This window comes from Bos indicus x Bos taurus, chromosome 15, assembly GCF_003369695.1.
Source record: "Bos indicus x Bos taurus breed Angus x Brahman F1 hybrid chromosome 15, Bos_hybrid_MaternalHap_v2.0, whole genome shotgun sequence".
Classification (NCBI taxonomy): domain Eukaryota; kingdom Metazoa; phylum Chordata; class Mammalia; order Artiodactyla; family Bovidae; genus Bos; species Bos indicus x Bos taurus.
This window is the reverse complement of record NC_040090.1, coordinates 1,069,914-1,084,743: the sequence shown is the minus strand read 5'-3', so window position 1 is coordinate 1,084,743 and position 14,830 is coordinate 1,069,914. Positions and strand designations below refer to the sequence as shown.

The following is a 14,830-nucleotide window of genomic DNA, read 5'->3' as shown; positions in this document are numbered from 1 at the left end:
GAAAAAGGTGGCTTAAAAATCAACATTCAGAAAACTAAAATTATGGCATCCGGTCCCATCACTTCATGGCAAATAGATGGGGAAACAATAGAAACAGTGTCAGACTTTATTTTTGGGGGCTCCAAAATCACTGCAGATGGTGATTGCAGCCATGAAATTAAAAGACGCTTGCTCCTTGGAAGAAAAGTTATGAAAAACCTAGATAGCATATTAAAAACCAGAGACATTACTTTGCTAACAAAGGTCCATCTAGTCAAGGCTATGGTTTTTCCAGTAGTCATGTATGGATGTGAGAGTTGGACTATAAAGAAAGCTGAGCCCCAAAGAATTGATGCTTTTGAACTGTGGTGTTGGAGAAGACTCTTGAGAGTCCCTTGGACTGCAAGGAGATCCAACCAGTCCATCCTAAAGGAAATCAGTCCTGAATATTCATTGGAAGGACTGATGCTGAAGCTGAAACTCCAATATTTTGGCCACCTGATGTGAAGAACTGACTCATTTGAAAAGACCCTGATGCTGGGAAAGATTGAAGGCATGAGAAGGGGACGACAGAGGATAAGATGGTTGGATGGCATCACCGACTCAATGGACATGAGTGTGCGTAAACTCTGAGAGTTGGTGATGGACAGGAAGGCCTGGCATGTTGCAATCCATGGGGTCGCAAAGAGTCAGACACAACTGGGCGACTGAACTGAACCTTTGTGAATGGGGCTTTGCTCATGGCTCAGTGGTAAGGAATCCACCTGCCAATGCAGGAGACTCGGGTTTGATCCTGGGTGGGGAAGATGCCCTGGAGGAGGACATGGCAGCCCACTCCAGTGCTCTTGCCTGGAGAATCCCATGGACAGAGGAGCCTGGTGGGCAACAGTCCATGGGATCCCAAAGAGTCGGACACTGACTGACCGAGCACACACCTTTGTGCATCATCTGTGGGAGTACAAATTAGTGGTCTTTCTAGAATGCAATTTGGCAGTGTGTAAGTAGGGGGTTAAAATATTTTAACTTTAAGGAAGTAATCAGGTTCATAGACAGTGACTTATATACAAGGCTTTTTATCACAGTGATACTTAGAACAGTGAAGCATTAGTAGCCATCTATTTTTTTTTTAAGTCACATGGGCTTAGTTGCTCCGAAGCATGTAAGACCATCCGGGATCAGGGATCTCACCAGTGTCTCCAGCATTGGCAGGGAGATTCTTTACCACTGAGCTACGGGAAGCCCTGGTAGGCATCTAAATGCCAGTAAAAATAAATGGATATGTTACGACAGTCATGTTTTTGAAGGCTACTCGAGTGTGGCAGATGTTTGTGCTACAAGTTAGAGAATGAAGCAGGATATCAAAGCTCCTTGTTATATGATATACCTAATGTATAAAGAACCCAAATATTATCTGAGGTTTAATTGGTGAAGTTAGAAGGACTTCCCGGTGATCCAGTGGTTAAGACTTTGTGCTCCCAGTGCAAGGGGCATGGCTTGAGCCTTGGTCGGATAACTAAGGTCCTGGAGGCCCCAGGGAAGGGGAAAAGGTAGACCAGTAACATCACAGCCCGGCAAGAGCAGAGAGGCAGACCGTCTCCTTCCAGCTCTGCCAAACAACCGTCGTCAGTTCACCCCTTCTTGAAATTTCCCTTTCGTATTGAGAAGAAAATGGATGAAGATATTGTTTCTAATTTTAAAGCATCACCTATTACACTTTTTTCAATGACATATCAGATATTAATGTATTATACTTTTACAACTTCTCAAGACTGACTGACCTGGAAATAAACATTTACCGAAACTCAGCCAATAGAAGAGCTTATGAGTGGAAATTTGAAGAATCCCTAGTGCTCTTAGAGGGACTCTCAGGTAGTCCACAGATAGTTATTGAATACCCAGTATATCGAATCTCTGAATAGCATTGTGGAGAGATTACAAAGAAATAGCAACATTCTTTGCCATCACTTGATCATTAATTCAATAAATATATATTGAGTGTTTAGTTAGGCACTATTTTTGACTTCCCTGGTGGCTCAGCTGGTAAAGAATCTGCCTGCAATGCAGGAGAGCTGAGTTCAATCTCTGGGTTGGGAAGATCCCCTGGAGGAGGGGAAGGCTACCCACTCCAGTATTCTTGCCTGGAAAATCCCATGGACAGAGGAGTCATGGGGTTGCAGAGTCAGACACGACTGAGCGACTTCACATTCACTTACACTTCAAGGTTCATGGATGGAAAATATTCCTCTTATAAGCCTGAAAGTGAAAGTGTGCCTCAATTGTGCCCAACTGTTTGTGACCCCATGGACTGCAGCCTACCAGGCTCCTCCGTCCATGGGATTTTCCAGGCAAGAGTACCAGAGTGGGGTGCCATTTCCTTCTCCAGGGGATCCTCCTTGTGTCTTATAAGCCTGCTGCTGCTGCTGCTAAGTCGCTGCAGTCATGTCCGACTCTGTGCGACCCCATAGACAGCAGCCCACCAGGCTCCCCGGTCCCTGGGACTCTCCAGGCAAGAACACTGGAGTGGGTTGCCATTTCCTTCTCCAATGCATGAAAGTGAAAAGTGAAAGTGAAGTCGCTCAGTTGTGTCCGACTCTTATCGACCCCATGGACTGCAGCCTACCAGGCTCCTCCATCCATGGGATTTTGCCTGGTACAGCTTAATTCCTTTGGGTTTAGAAAACATGGCCACTAAAAACGTGCCCATCTTATTAGCACTCCTTAGTTTGTCTTTAAATCTTTCAGCGCTCAAAGCTCCCACTGCTTTCCCACATAAGGAAAATATCCACTGTCTCCATCTCCCTGCATCTCTGCGTGAAGGAGATCAGGCTGGTGTGCACTGCCCATCGGGGCGCTCACTGCCCTGGGCAGCACCACCGAAAAGGGACTGAACGTTGAAGATGCATTTCTCTAGACCAGCGCTCCCCCGCTACTGGCACCAGGGCCGGTTTCCTGGAATGGATTTTCCCAGACCGGGTACAGGGGAGGGGATGGTGTGGGGACGATTCAAGCACATCACATTTATTGGGCACTTTATTCCTATTAGCACATCAGCTCCACCTCCCATCATCAGGCATTCGCTCCTGGACTTTGAGGACTTCTGCTCTAGACTGTTGGCAGTGTGCTGGGCTAGAATAGACTCTCAAAGGGAAACGAGAATTTAAAACAGCAAGCGTCTTGCTTCTGATGCTCTGTAGCTGCTGTCACGCACATGAACGTTCCTCCCACCCAGCAGTCACCACGTAACAGGCCGCCCAGATGCTCGTGTGTTTTGTTCATTACTACTTGGACCTGCGTCAGTCACCCTCGTGGGAAGGACGTTTAGGTTTTTATGAAGGAGCAAGATTTGAAGGGTCTTGTAAAGACTCTCTTCCCTAAAATTATTTTTTTTCCCTGATAAAAAAGAAAATTCACCCAGCTAAAATAAAAATGTGAGCTAAGATGGATGGGAGTAGGTGTGTAAATTAAGAGGGCCAGGTAAATGCTTTTGTATCTGTCAATAGCACCTTATCTGATTTTATTTGCCAGAATGAATTTAGCTGCTTTTTCAGGCCCTACAAAGGGCATTTGGGAGAAGAGGGTGACATTCACTGGATGTAAACCTTGGTCTTCCCTTGTGGTTCAGATGGTAAAGAATCTGCCTGCAGTGCGGGAGACCTGGCTTCAATCCCTGGGTTGGGAAGATCCCCTGGAGAAGTGAACAGCTGCCCACTCCAGTATTCTGGCTTGGAGAATTCCATGGACTGTTCAGTCCATGGGGTCCCAAAGAGCCGGACACAGCTGAGCGACTTTCATTTCACAAACCTTGGGGCATGACTAAATGTCTTCCAGCAACTCGGACAATTTGTTAAATCCCACTTTATACTTTGTCAATGTATTTACGTTCAGATAGCTTATTTAAATATTGTTAAAATGTTCAGCAGGTAGGAGGTTAGCTATTAATACCTCCATCTTGGGGCTGGGAGACAAAAAGTGTAATTAACTTGACTCATTATCTTTCAGGGATTTACAACATTTAGATCTCCTTGTAGGTAGCAAAGATGACATACATCTTGGCTTGATTCTTGTCCCAAAACCATGAACCATCTGTGACCTTGTCACTGAAAACAGTCAAGGAACCCAGGACAAACCAATGAATGACTTTTCCCAGGTCATAAAAGATCTATTATACACAGAAGCATGACCTTAATGACATTTAAAACTAGAGGAAAAGATAAAAAGAGTTTCATCCAAAATTTTAAGCTAATTCTTTGAATCTACAAGGTGTCTCTGGTTGCGCTACTGTAAAAATACTACTGATTCGAATAAAATTTACATGAGTGAGACTTGGCTGAGCCTAGAAGCGGTTCATGTATCTGCAGACCCAAAGCTGTGGTTATAGGCACCACAGGGCCCAACCTCTGGTTCTTTAAAACACAGTCATGCTGATTGGTCCACAAAATTGGCAGTAAAGTCTGGTAGGGTTAAAAGCTATTTAGAAGAATGTAATAAGTACTCTACAACCAACCTGTCTTGATAGATCTAACTCACTCTGAGTAGCACATGCCCAGGAAAATATTTTAAAAGAAAAAAAGGCTATTTGTATGAAGATATTTCTAGTGATTGTATTCATTTGAATTAAAAAAAAAACTCAGTAATTGGAAACTGAATAAGTATATTTTTATTTATTATGATTGCTATCATAGATTGTTATATAGCCATTAAGTCGTATTGATATATGTACAACCACATGGAAAAATGTTTAAATGAGACTCAAAGTGTTAAAACACAAATTTTTGTGTTTACTGATTGAACTTGTATAAAAATTTCTCTACATTAGAAAGAATCAGAAGAAAACACTATAATTAGAGTTTAAGAGGTTTTTTTTTTTGTATAAAATACTGATGTGTGCAATAAAAAGTAAAAGACTAAGTGATAAAATGAAAAAACAAAACCTTGAGTCTGGATTCAAGAAGACCTTTGCTTAGTTACACAGTTTTTTTGCCAGCTGTGTAACTATGGCAACCTTATCTATGTGCATTTCAGTTTCATCTTCAAAGTACAAGTAATTAGCATCTACCCTACACAATTGTTGTAAAGGTTAAATGACGGAATGGTTTACATGGGGCCTGGTGTTGTCACGACAGGCTAGGTATTATCATAATTGATTTATCAAAAGCTGTACTAGTGGCCCTGTGTGAGTTTTATCAGACAGCACGAGTTATTCTGATGTAATATTGTATAAGAACCCCATGATCATTTTTTCCTGCTTTCATTTCTTTCTGTACAATAATATGCCTTCCTGCATCTGATTATCTGCCCAGGACAAGGTAGAAGTACATTGGTGTGGCATTGTTATTACTCCAAGTTGAACCAGTACAACCCAGTCTCATGGAGAAATCCCTGACCATAAAAATATTCCTAACTCTGTGAGAAATTGCCAGTGTATCTTTACCTTCCTGGGTTTTAATGACTGTAATTGATGACTAAGACTGTATATATATATATATTTTCTCTCATTTCAGGTTCTCCAAGAAGGAGGGTGTCATGGCTCTTGAATCTTGTGCCTACCAGTGCATGTAGCAACTAGTACCAGAATGTAGGAGGCGATGTAAGAATGAATTCATGAATGAATAAATCAGTGATTTCTTACTTTTATGTGCTGGGAAAGAGAGAGAATATATAGCATAGTCTGGGAGATTTTGAGGTTCTTGTAAAGACTAGTTCAATGTAGGGTCTTATTTTGATCTTTATAAGAAACAAAAAATAGTAGGGAACTTCTCTAGACCATCCTGAATCTTGGGGCCAGAGCCAAAAGAATTTCTACTTGATACTTTAGGACCACACAGATTCGTGTTACATAATGGGGTCTTAAGGAGTTGACCTGTCTACCGAGAAATGATCATTACGTTCTTGTGACTAGATGCATAACCTCTCACTTCTCTTCATTGTGAAGTTATCCGATACTTTTCTACTCTGAACCCAAACAGGAAATTGCTCAATTGATTCCCTGCGTCTGTCTTCATTTGCACTAAATTGGGAAAACAAGGCCCCGTGATGAATGGCACGGCATGAATAAGTCTGATTATCTGGATAGAAAGTCAAAATAAAACAAACATAAAAAAAGAAAGTCAAGACTTAGATCAAAATTCTATGGTGCTGCCAGCCTTCCAGATTTTTGCAGATGTTACAAAAACCAAAGACAGATCATCTTTATTATCCTAAGGAATAATTAGGATCATTTCGTTGTCGTGAAGAACTCTAAATGGCATAATCTGTATCTTTACTATAGTCTGTATCTTCATAGTTGGATCTTAAACACAGAGATAAAGAATCTGACACTCTAAAAGGCAGCTAAGAGAGATACTGGGTTTGGCTGACAACTTACCTTCCCATAGAAGAATAAACCTGTCTTCTAAGCCAAGTATAATGCTAAAGATTTCTCACTGTCCCTAAGCCTTTACAGTTCCTGCAGGGATTGACACTAATCTCGTGGAGTCCCTAGATCCCTGCCCAGAAGCAAGGGCCAGGTTGTGGCACACACCTCAAAGCTCAGACTTGCCTGCAGGAATCTCTGTTAAGTCAAAGTTCTTCTTCAGCAGTTTGGCATCTCGTTCTGTTTTATTTAGAGTGAGGTATTCCCAAAGAAAGGCAATGCCAAAGAATGCTCAAACTACCGCACAATTGCACTCATCTCACACGCTAGTAAAGTAATGCTCAAAATTCTCCAAGCCAGGCTTTAGCAATATGTGAACCGTGAACTTCCTGATGTTCAAGCTGGTTTTAGAAAAGGCAGAGGAACCAGAGATCAAATTGCCAACATCCGCTGGATCATCGAAAAAGCAAGAGAGTTCCAGAAAGGCATCTATTTCTGCTTTATTGACCATGCCAAAGCCTTTGACTGTGTGGATCACAATAAACTGTGGAAAATTCTGAAAGAGATGGGAATACCAGACCACCTGATCTGCCTCTTGAGAAATTTGTATGCAGGTCAGGAAGCAACAGTTAGAACTGGACACGGAACAACAGACTGGTTCCAAATAGGAAAAGGAGTTTGTCAAGGCTGTATATTGTCACCCTGTTTATTTAACTTATATGCAGAGTACATCATGAGAAACGCTGGACTGGAAGAAACACAAGCTGGAATCAAGATTGCTGGGAGAAATATCAATAACCTCAGATATGCAGATGATACCACCCTTATGGCAGAAAGTGAAGAGGAACTCAAAAGCCTCTTGATGAAAGTGAAAGTGGAGAGTGAAAAAGTTGGCTTAAAGCTCAACATTCAGAAAACGAAGATCATGGCATCCGGTCCCATCACTTCATGGGAAATAGATGGGGAAACAGTGGAAACAGTGTCAGACTTTATTTTTCTGGGCTCCAAAATCACTACAGATGGTGACTGCAGCCATGAAATTAAAAGACACTTACTCCTTGGAAGGTAAGTTATGACCAACCTAGATAGCATATTCAAAAGCAGCGACATTACTTTGCCAACAAAGGTTCGTCTAGTCAAGGCTATGGTTTTTCCAGTGGTCACGTATGGATGTGAGAGTTGGACTGTGAAGAAGGCTGAGCGCCGAAGAATTGATGCTTTTGAACTGTGGTGTTGGAGAAGACTCTTGAGAGTCCCTTGGACTGCAAGGAGATCCAACCAGTCCATTCTGAAGGAGAACAGCCCTGGGATTTCTTTGGAAGGAATGATGCTAAAGCTGAAACTCCAGTACTTTGGCCACCTCTTGGGAAGAGTTGACTCATTGGAAAAGACTGTGATGCTGGGAGGGATTGCGGGCAGGAGGAGAAGGGGACGACAGAGGATGAGATGGCTGGATGGCATCACTGACTCCATGGACGTGAGTCTGAGTGAACTTCAAGAGTTGGTGATGGACAGGGAGGCCTGGCGTGCTGCGATTCATGGGGTCGCAAAGAGTCAGACATGACTGAGCGACTGATCTGATCTGATCTGATCTGATTCCCCTTTCAGAGCTTGGACACCAGAAGTGTTGTACAACCAACAAGTAAATTTACATCTTCAACAGTGGTTGGTAGCCCTTAGAAATTTCAAAGTAGGAAAAGCAAAAAGCCTTAATAGTCATTGTTCAGCAGCATTTCAGGAGTCGACTTGACACTTCTCACTGGTACTTTGCCTTGATTACGTCATTCTCTTTCTCTATTGTTTTGAAAATTGTTCCTAAGTACACCTGAAAGGGCTTCTCCCAGGAGGTGCTAGTGGTAAAGAATTCAGTTGCCAAGGCAGGATAAGCAAGTTTCCATCCTTGGGTGAGGAATATCCTCTGGAGGAGGAAATGGCAACGTACTCCAGTATTCTTGCCTGAAAAACCCCATGGACAAGAGGAGCTGGGCGGGCTACAGTCTATGGGATTGCAAAGAGTCGGATGCGACTGAGCGCAGAGCACAGGTACACCCGAAACTCACACAGCATTGTAAATCACCTGAACGCCAATGCAATTTTTTTTTAATGAAAAAGCTATAAAAATTAGTTCTTAGGGTGTTACGTGGATGTTATATTCCATGATCGTGTTGTTACACCAGAAGGCAACAGCCAGAGTAATTTCTCTTCTAAAGTAAGATCACTAGTGCTATTTTTATATAAAGAAAATGAATATTAAGTAATACAGTATCTAGTTACCTAAAGGGTTGAGAGATTGGATCAAACATATAATTATTTTGATGCAAGTCCCTTGAAATTTTATGTGATGAAGGCAAAATTTTGGGCTAACAGAATACCTCTTTATTTTTCAGACATTCTGAAGTTTTGTAGACACAGTAAAATACTCATTTAAAAATAATGTAAAATGTATATCACAATATGTAATCTTTTCCAGGTGCTCTTGCATTACTCTTTTATTCGAAAAGGGGGCAGAGCACGCCCTTTGGAAGGACGACATAGCCCACACCGATTAGAACCAAATGGGGCAAAAGTGGCGGGCGAGTTGCCTCCCTTAGCCCTTGAGTCTCAGCATGCGGTCATCGTAACACGTCAGCAAGCGAAGTGACATACTTGCAGGCACCAGGACGCTTCCAAAGCCAACTATCAAAGACCGAAAAGTGGGTGATGTTCCAATTTCTGAAAATTCCTGCCCCTTCCCACTAATAGTTGGAATAATCCTCCCACTTATTAGCCTATGAAATCACCCAGTTCATAAAAACTAACCACCCCATATTTCAAGGTCACTCTTACCTTCTGAGATGGCCCATACGCTGTCTATGGAATGTGTTTATCTCTAAATAAACCCATTTCTTCCCTGGGTGAAGATCCCTTTATCAGATGATAAAGTGTCTGCCAACATTGCGGGAGACCCAGGTTCAATCCCCGGGTGGGGAAGATCTCTTGGAGAAGGAAATGGCAACCCACTCCAGTATTTGTGCCTAAAAAATCCCATGGACAGAGGAGCCTGGTAGGCTATAGTCCATGGGGTCACAAAGAGTTGAACACGACTTCATTTTCACTTTTCTTACCTAAAAACAAAAAACAATCCCCCCTCATTTAAAAGTAATGTAAAATGTATGTAAAATATACATATATTACAATATGTAATGTTTTCCAGATACTTTTGCATTACTCTTTTATTCTAACACTATTTTGTGAGCTTGAGATTATTATTTGTGTTTGGTACTGAGTCTTACAAAAGTCTTAAGAGCAACAGGTTAACACAGAAAAGCCTCATCTTCTGAGCCTCAGTGGTACAATGCCAGGGGGAGGTTTCTTTTATTATATTAGGCTACCCTGTGGTCTCTCAGCTGGTAAAGAATCTGCCCGCATTGCGGGAGACCTGGGTTCAATCCCTGGGTTTGGAAGATCCCCTGGAGAAGGGAAAGGCTCCCCACTCCAGGATTCTGGCCTGGGGGATTCCATGGACTGTCCATGGGGTCGCAAAGAGTCGGACACGACTGAGTGACTTTCACTCTTTCCTTTCCAGTGAAACGACCTGTGGGCCTAGACGGCAGGGTGAACCTTTGTTGATTTTTCCTCTCCCCTGTCTTCCTGCTGCTTGGCCTCAGACTTGGGTGCTGTCAAGGGAAACTCCCTTCAGCACAGGGTGAACAAAGCCTTCTCAGCCTTCTGACCCAACAGGAGAACCTCAGGAACTGGAAAGCACCAGGGAGGTTCTGGAGAGGGAGGGTCTTAGGAAAATAACCAGATAGGGTTGTTTATGAACTCCCGAGATCACCCCTGAGCCACAGATGAGTGGAAATGACTCTACACAGCAAGACTTCGAGAACTGAACTAAGAGATAAATTGCTTTTCAGGTGCCAGACTGGCCACAGGGTGCTGGAACACGTGTGGAATGCATCTGAATATCCCATTTTTGCTTTGAAATATCCCTTCTCACGGAAAATGGAACTGACATTGAAACTACAACATGAAGGGGTGGTGGAAGTAAGAGAATTTCTTTGACTCTAATAACCAGAGAAATCACGGCGACTTGGGGTGATAGGAACCATGGCAGAGAAGCAGGATGGGGGGACAGATGGTCAAGATTTGGGGAGAGCTGGAACGCTGCTGATGCCCCAGCTGGACCACTTTCTCGGGCAGTGGGTCTTAAACTTTATTAAGTATCAGGGTCACTTGGAAGGCTTGTGGAAACAGGTTGCTGAGCTCCACCTCCTCCAGTTTCTGACTGAGTAGGTCTGGGGTGGGGCCCGAGAGTTCACACTTGTAACGGCTTTCGAGGTGACCTGGGTGGTCGTGGCCACGGAAACGCACTTCGAGGGTCCCTGCTGTCAAGGAGCATTGCAGAGGGACCAGCTTGGTTCCAGGTGCAGATTACTAATTGGAATAAGCGAGACACCAGATAGAATCCTGTGTGACTTAACATTTCCGTCTAACAGTTAGGTGTTCAGTGTTACACACACACACACAGTTTAGGCCCTAACCCAAGCTGAAGAGACTTGCCTGGTGGTCCAGTGATCAAGCATCCACCTGCCAGGGCAGGGGGCATCAGTTCAATCTCTGGACCGGAAACTAAGACCCCACATGCTGTGGAGCAACTAGGCCCGGGCCCCACGCCTGAGCCCGCGGCCTGGAGCTCTGGGCAGCAGAGAAGCCTCCGCAAGGAGAAGCCCGTACGCAGCTAGAGAGTAGCCCCTGCTCAGGGCAACTAGAGAAGGCCTGCGGGTGGTTACAAAGACCCAGTGCAGCCAAAAATGAACAGATAAACGAACAAATCAGGAATAATACATATATGTTAAAAAAAAGAAAAATAAACAAAAAATATATAACACATACATGTAAAAACCCCCCAAAACAAAAATAAACAAAATAAGAAATAATAGATATATGTAAAAAATAAACAAGTAATAAATAATACATGTATGTAAAAAACCCTCCAAACAAAAATAAGAAATAATACATATATGTAAAAAAAAAAACCCAAAACAAAAATAAATAAACACATAAGAAATGATACATATATGTAAAAGCAACCCTCACGCTGCCCCCAGGAGCAGCCCCTTCTTTCTGCTCCCCCTCCTCCCCCAACACTCACTCCTCACTGTCCCCCTTTCCTCCTCTGGGAGCTGTTGCAACAAGTGTGCAAAGAATGTCTGTGTCTCCCCGACCTCAGGAACAGCTCCTTCCGTCTCCCCGCCACCTCCTTCTCCTTCCGTCTCCCCGCCACCTCCTTCTCCTTCCCTTCCCTCGTCCCTTTCCCGTCTCTCCATTCTACTTCTGCCTTATCTTAGATGCACTTACAAAGCATAGTTGGAATTTCCATGAGAACAACTCCAATTCTCAGCACAGTGGTGACTCAGAAGAGGTCAGAGACTTTCTTCAAATAATTATTAAATTGTTGCAACATCGGACGCCTGGTTCCGTCGCCTATAGATACTCATATCTTTCGGCTCACTTCTCAGCCATACATTGCTGACTTTCCCAGGTGAAGAATGGGTCTAGGTGGGGTTCACTGATTCAGTTCCAGTTTTTGTAAACTGAACATACCACATATATCCATTAAGATAGATCGGTGTCTAGAAAATCAAATGAAAGAGCACTTTTATTCGCAGTGAAACCCACCCGCCTAACAGTGGGTGCGGCTACTACACAAGCTGGCCTCTGTGCTTTTTTGTTCTTGGGATTTGGAAAGAAAGAGGCAGAACTTGAGAAAGATAACAGATGAGCTAGTTTCAGCAAGTTCCATGAGAAACAGGAAAGAATCCTTTTGAATGTCAAAAAAGAATTACATTTACAATCTTTCTGACATCAGGAAGAAAAGAATGAGCTTGTTCCGATTCTCTTCATAATTTTCCTTTTTAGAAAAATATCCGTAAATAAAACTTTCTCAACCTACCCATATAAACAGCACATCTGAACTTAATGATCAGAAATAATGGAGCCGTCTTAGGTGCAAAAAAAAGTACATTAATTGTATTATTAAAAAACTGGACACACCTAAAACATTCAGTTTGGGTAGCATGGTTTGACTCTGTATTAATCAGCTCTTGCTTCGAAGATGTTGTGTAGCAAACCAGTCCCAAACCCAGTGACCTATAAGCGTGAATATACTTATTTACTTAAAACAATTGTGCCGGTGACTGTGGGCCAGTGTGGGTTGCTCTGATCCAAGCTGCAGGCGGCACAGGCTTGTCTTCAGACTGGGTTTCGTCTTCTGCACACGCGTTGTTTTTGGTCCAGAGTGAAGCGTCACGCTTCCTGGGGTGTGGTTTTTTCATTGTGATACAGGAAGGTAACGGGATTAGTCAAACCAAGTCAGCGTGTCTGAAATCTGTGCCCCATCGTGTATGCTAACCTTCCATTGGTCAGAGAGAGTCACATGACCAAGACCAGCATCCAGGGAGCCTGCCAGCTTGCCCTGCCCAGTCCAGGGTGCAGCCAGGTCACGTGGCGGGGGGTGGGGGAGAGCGTGCAGAGCTGAGAATGACAGTCTGCGTCTAGGACACACCTCAACAATCACATAATGAGATGTGTGTGTGATTGAGAAAGCTCAGTGGATAAGTCGTGTCCAACTCTCTGTGACCCTGTGGACTGTAGCCCACCAGGTTTCTCTGTCCACGAAATTTCCCAGGCAAGAGTACTGGAGTGGGTTGCCATTTCCTCCTCCAGGGGTCTTCCTGATCTGGAGATCTAATCCGCTGTCTCCTGCGTGGCAGGTGGATTCTTTACCATTGCACCACCTGATAAGCCCACATGATGAGATATTTTTCTTAAAAAAAAAAAACACAAAAAAACCCCCACAACTTTTTATTGTGGGTATTGTTAAAATGCTGAAGCTGAAACTCCAATTCTTTGGCTACCTGATGCGAAGAGCTGACTCACTGGAAAAGACCCTGATGCTGGGAAAGATTGAGGGCAGGAGGAGAAGGGGATGGCAGAGGATGAGATGGCTGGATGGCATTGCTGACTCAATGGACATGAGTTTGAGTAAACTCTGGGAGTTGGTGATGGACAGGGAGGTCTGGCGTGCTGCAGTCCATGGGGGTCACAAAGAGTCGGACACAACTGAGAGACTGAACTGAACTCAACTGAATGTCAAAATATGCAAATAGCAAGAGAAGTCCAGGGAACCCCTAAGGGCCTTCACTCAGCCCCAGCAGTCATCAACACGGGCTTCCCTTCCTTTATCTGAATTTCCATTCACCCACCCCCCACCCCAGTTGGGTTATTTTAACTCCTAGATATCATTGAGGAGACAGAAATGGCAACCCACTCCAGTGTTCTTTGCCGGGAGCTGGTGAGGCATTCCACTCGTGACAAAGGTCATGAGGGAGGCTCGGCATACGCAAAGGCGGGATCGAGCCTCAGGAGTCCGCCCGGATATTCTCGAGCATCTACCCCCCAAAAAACCAGAGTCTGCCTACTTTATTGCTTTGTGCTCTCACCTCTGACTTTACTGGGGGCTGTCCCCTACCACCATCTCGCTCTCTCTGTCAAAGAGTTAACTTACAGCTCCAATTAATAAAGTTCCTGGGCAATTAGGAGTGTTTAAATCCAAACCCCTCAGATGGCTCTCTAACTCACCTGACAAGTTTACCCGGACTCCTATAACTATGCATACGATTGTTTACAGTCTCCCAGCCTCAAGAGGCACGGGAAGCTTAAGATATTCAAATAGCTTAGAACCTCTCAGAGAGTTAGAAACTGTCAGAATAAACTAGTAAAGGATTTCATTGATGAGCCAATGCTTGCTGCCAAGTTTTCACATCCCCTGTATTGTATCCTTGAATGTGTATTAATTAATATAGTTGGTATGTAGAAAAAATAAGTAGTGGCCTTGGTGCTAGCAACTTTAGACCCTTAAGGTAATAAATTCTTTCCTTTGTTGTAAACCCATTACACATCCTCCCTATAGGAATGCAATTTTATCTTTGGAAGATGGCGCCAAACCTTAAAATAATTACTCTTAGAGAAAATAAGTCTTTGTTGATAAGTCCTTGTCAAGAGTCATAAAATGTTAGTAGGCCTTCTGGCCAGAAGATGATGTAAATCACCTAAACCATTTGTATACGATAAATTTGCAGGAAAGAAACCCTGGTTTTTGATAAGAATCAAAGACTGCTGACTTTGCATCCCCTATTATCCTCTATGTGTAACTTAGGGTATAAAAGCCCCTGTTAAAAATAAAGCTATGGGCCTTGCTCACCAACGCTTGGTCTCCCCATGTCATTCTTTCCTTTAACTTCCGGCTGAAGTCTCCATCTGGAGCGTGGATATCCTCTGCGACCACTTATTTGCCTGGGCTTCTAAGACCCACTCGAGAAGGTGTCTAAGGTGGGGCACCTTCCGCTATTCGAGAGGGCGCCTGCGGCCTCCGTGGTCAGAGCTAACCTGGTGTCACGGGTTATATTGATTTTCCGCGTAAACCAAGCTACTCAGCCTCTTTTCTCCACTGAATTT

The 14,830-nt window shown here is 43.6% G+C and overlaps 1 long non-coding RNA gene across 1 annotated transcript; it reads left to right on the top strand.

Annotated features, from left to right (window-relative positions):
* The first annotated feature begins 4,942 nt into the window (after positions 1-4,942).
* On the top strand, positions 4,943-10,865 carry LOC113904605. Its single transcript, XR_003514576.1, has 3 exons — positions 4,943-5,566; positions 8,802-9,024; positions 10,228-10,865. It is a non-coding gene; the product is annotated as an uncharacterized LOC113904605 (long non-coding RNA).
* The last annotated feature ends 3,965 nt before the right edge of the window (positions 10,866-14,830 follow it).